A 5,000-nucleotide genomic window follows, 5' to 3' on the forward strand; every position below is an offset into this window, starting at 1 on the left:
CATCTCCAGTTTGGAGTTAGATGGTTTGGTGTATTTTTGTTTCAATTTTTTAATTTCCTTGGCTGTTAATTTGCATAAGTCTAAGTAGTGGTCGAATGATGGTGCTTCAACTCCGCACACACATTGCTCATGGTCTGTTATGGCAAATCGCTTGAAATAAAAGGGGAATCGGCCATGTCCTGTAACTGCCTGTACTAACCAGTAATTCGGTGGGAAAGATGTTGGGATGAGTTGTGTGTTCTTTATCCATTGATAAGTGTATGAATCTTTGCCTTGCAGATTCCAGTATTTATTCCATTCATGCCTGCCTTGTTTTCGAAGTTCATTTTTGATGAATGATATTGACATTGGAACTGAGTATTCTTCGCCCTCTTTGGTCGCCTCCTTAGCCAATTGGTCGGCAAGCTCGTTACCTGTAGTTCCCATGTGAGCCGGCGTATATACAAGTCTTACTTTAATATTTTCTAATTGGTTTAGTTGTTGTCTAATTTTATGAACGAATGGGTTCGTGTTATTTGGGTTTTTGAGAGCTTCTAGTGTTGATAAACTGTCTGTTACTATCTGGTATGTATGAATTTGGCTCATTGTGCCCATTTCTTTTATGGCTTCATAGATAGCTACAGTCTCAGCTTCGAAATTGTTTGAGTGCTCTGGAAGTTTCATTTGTTTGTATTTTATTGTTCTGCCCAACTTGTCTATGATGACGAAGGCTGCGCCAATTTTGTTTTCCATAGCCGATCCGTCGGTATAGAAGCTGTAGTCGGTTGCCTCGATTGACTTTGAGTAGTCATATTTTTTCTTTTTTGCTGGGTGTGTTTGGAATGGCCGAATCTTGGTGGCGATATCTTCTTTCCCGAAAGCCTGACCATTAAACACGAATGTTCCGTCTCCATGAATGATGTTAAAAATTGTGTTTTCTCTTTCTATTGTTATGTGTACCGGGGGAATGTTGCAGACAATATTTAGAGCTGCGTTCGATACTGTATGAAAAGATTTAGCAATTTTTGACAAGGGGATTCTCTGAATTGCCTTCAGTCTATTTATCTTCTCTGTGTTATTTTTGTTCCGTGCGGATATTGCCGGGTACCATATTGGAGAGCCATATACTATCATGCGTTCGATTCCCCGTAAGTAGATTTGTCGGAGGTGTTTTGGTGTCATGCCCCAGTTCATTCCTGTAAAATGTGCCAGACCAGACGTGATCCTTTGGATTCTTTGCTTCACCATTTTTAAATGTGGTATAAACGAAAGTTTGCTGTCGAATATCACCCCCAAAATTTTCGTTTGTTGGACTCTCTTAATTGAAATGCCATTAATTTTAATGACTGGAGATCTATTCTTGTACGCGGCCCCTAGGTTGATGAATTCACATTTCTCCAGGCTGAAGTTCAGCTCATTCCGGGTGCTCCATTCGTGTATGATCGTCAGTGCCTTCGCCGCCTCCGCTTCTAGTTTGGCTCTACTTTTACCCCTAACCACTAGTGTTAAATCATCCGCGAATGCTTGTATTGTGGTAGTTTCTGGCATTACTGCCACTAACAATTCGGAAACAATTACATTCCATAGAAACGGACTTAAGGGGGAGCCTTGTGGTGCTCCTTTGTTTAGCTTTAGCTGTATTTTGTTTTTCCCCAGTTCATAACTGATTGATCTATCTTCTAGCATGTGCAATACCAATTGACTCAGATCCTTGGGTATTTCTAAATCCCTAAATCTTTTTTTTACTCTATCGACAATTATATTTCCAAATGCGTTGGTTATGTCTAATGAAATTACTATGATGTTGTCTTTGTTTTCAAGGGAATGTACTATGTCCCGTTTTAGTTTATACAGTGCGGTGATGGCCGATTTGCCATTTGTAAATCCAAATTGATTGTCCGGGAAGAGATTATTTGTTTCAAAGTAATAATAGAGACGATGATATAGCAGCTTTTCGAAGATTTTCCCGAGTATAGAATTTATGGCAATGGGTCTAAATTTGTGTGCTGCCTGCGGGCTGTGTTCTCTGCTTTTGGGGATTAGAATGACTTTTGATGTTTTCCAGGCAGAAGGGAAATGTCCGAATTGGAGTGCTGCATTGAATATCTTAATAAAGAATTGCTTGTGCGCGTGGTAGAGTGATTGCATAAATCCGGTATTTATCTGGTCGGGTCCTGGGCTGATCTTCCTTCTAATATTATTTATAACGTGGTCGACTTCCAGTTCGGTTAGTTCAATAATCTCCCTTGCGTCGTCTTCTGTTTCCTTATGGATGCTGTCGTTTTGCATTGTTTCCGAGGTGGTAGCTTCAGTTCCGTAGAGGTTTTGCAATATATATCGAACGGTTTCCTCTTTGGTCTTTGTTTCTTCTCCATTTTCTTTTATGAGACTCTGGAAGACTACCTCTCTTTTTATTTTATCAGCCGCTATTTTGTATGGAAGGGAGAAGGGGTTCTTGTCCTGCTTACTGCAATAATCCTTCCAGGATTTATTCTTGGCGTCCTGTATTTCTTTCTGATATTGTTTGAGTCCTTCGAGGTAAAGTGATTTAAAGTGACTCCTCAGGTCATCGGTGCATCTTTGGTATCGCCTTCGCATCGCTCGTACTTTTTTCCTTTGAATTTCTAACTCTGGCTTCCACCACGGCTTTTGTTTTTGATCTACTTTCTTCACGTTCTTTGCAAATTTCTTTTTTAAGTCTTCTATTTTTTTGTAAAACTGGGTCACTATAATTTCTAGTTGGTTCTTGTTTTCTATTTTTCTTTGTGCCGTATCCTTGATCCATAAGTCTCGACATAATGCGTCCAATACCTTCTTTTCGCCCATTTTGGTAAGACGTTTCTCTTTTGTGCTGGTGATCTCAAAAAATTCCACTTTGATGTACCGGTGATCGCTGCCGCTTTCCTCGTCCATCACCTCCCAAGTTCTTAATTGTCTGAGCAATGGCGTGGAACAAATTGTGAGATCTATCCAGCTCCTTCCGTTTTTTGTTTGAAAAGTTGGCTGGGACTGGGGATCATTGAGCACATTGAGGTCGTGGCGGTTTACAAATTCTGCTAATTCCAAACCTCTCTTGTCTGTTACCTCTCCTCCCCATATTGTGTTTTTAGAATTAAAGTCACCTACCAGGAGTACATTTTCTCCTGGCTGGATTTGTCTTAGGAATTGTTCAATTTCTAGTATTAGAGGTAGTGTATCTGTCTGTGGTGGGAAGTAACAGTTTATTGTTATTAACTCTACGTTGTTCCAGGTTAGCTTAACAATTATCATTGTTTGTGTTGTTCTCATAGGAAATATTTCGATGTTTTCATTATGTATTATTGTTGCGGTTTTTGGATTGTCGCTGCCCTGTATAATTCGAGTTTTTAATGGGAAACCTATTACTTTGTTTTTTAAAAAGTATGGTTCTTGTAAAAAAGAGATGTCTTGTTTGTGATCTAAGTGAGTGACGTTAATGTTCTTTGTTGCTTGGAATGAGCGGCCTAGGTTTATTTGAAGTATGCTCAGTGATTGCGTACTGTTCATGTTGTTTGTGTTCTCCTTTCCCCTTTCCCCTTTCTCTTACTTATCGGTTTTAGGACCTTCTTCTCTGGTTTGTATTTCGGTTAAGCCTTTATACCTTTATAGATGGGCTATTATTTCTCTGGTCCGTCTTGCCTGTGCCTCTTTAAACACCGGGCAGTCCAGGCTCAAGAACGAGTGGTCTCTGTTCGCAAGGGGGAGTTCGCGTTCACAGGCACAGCAGTTTTTCTCTGTGCTCTTGCACTGCCTGAGATGGTGTGCCCCCCCGCAGTCAGTGCACCTTGGCTGCCCCCTGCAGAACTTCTCGACGTGCCCGGCCTGAGCGCAATTTTTACAGCGTGGGATGAATGTGTTGTCGAAGAAGCGACAGCGGGTCCACTTGATGTTGAGGTGTGACCGCCCCTTCAACGCTTCGCTGGCTCGCACAGTGATATCGAAGCACTTGGTTATTCCCGCCCTTCCCTTCCATGACTTGGTGAGGACAAAGTCATCTGAAGTGCATCGCAGATCATTTTGGGTTATCAAGCACGCCTTGATTTCTTCGTCTGATAATTCCTCACTAATTCCGACTACTTTTATCTGCGGTAGCCGCTTTCTTGCCTGCGTCACCTCAATTGCTTTCCCAGTGGCTTCATTACTTTGCAGTTCCTTCTGGAGCGAGGCGATTGCCTCTTTTGAGGTGGATGAAATCACCACCCCGCTCCTAACTGGTCGCATTTCCACATCTCTGAGTCCGAGGGAGCACGGGTCGATGTTACGTGCTATCAATTTTGATAGCTCCTCTGCTCCGTGTGTGCTTGATCTCACCACTATGGCCTCTCTTTGTTTTGGTGAGCCAAGTTGCCCAATAATCTCTCCCTGGGCAGAGCTGCGTATCACATCTGCCATAGTTTTGGTGGGACCCTGACCGCTCCCCATTGTCTCTCGGACCGCTCGCAGCTCTCCCCGAAGGCCTGCAACCTCGTGTGTAGCCTCCAAAATCAGAGATTTCATTTTCGAGATCTCGTCGATTATGTGGTCCAACTGTGCCGCGACTATCTCGTTTTCGGCCGTCTCGGCTGCAATTACTGAGACGGCCTTGAACAGTTTCTTGTCCGCTTTCATTAATTTTGCCAAGGGTGATGCCTTGCTTTTCCCTTCGTCCCCCAGCGTTTCAGCGTCTGATGAAACCAACGTCGGAAATTCCCGCTCATATGACTTCTCCTTTTTGTCAGCTCTTTGAGATAGGGCGGCCGAGGCTTTTCCAGTGTTGTTGTTGTCTTCATCTGCACTTGAATCATCTTTTGCCTGGGATTCCTGCGAGTCAATGTGTCTGCCTGCCTTTCGTGCTCGGCGCTCCTGCCTCAATGACCTTTTGTCGCAGACTGTATCCCAGGAACCGCCCGTGTCGTCCTCGGACGACTCCGTCTCTGTTTCCACTTCAGTGCGCTTAGGTGCTGCCACCCGGTCACCCTTCAAGAAGTCCTGAGATTTGTCCCCTGTTCCCTTGCCACTCTTCG

This window comes from Rhipicephalus microplus, unplaced genomic scaffold, assembly GCF_043290135.1.
Source record: "Rhipicephalus microplus isolate Deutch F79 unplaced genomic scaffold, USDA_Rmic scaffold_200, whole genome shotgun sequence".
Taxonomy (NCBI): domain Eukaryota; kingdom Metazoa; phylum Arthropoda; class Arachnida; order Ixodida; family Ixodidae; genus Rhipicephalus; species Rhipicephalus microplus.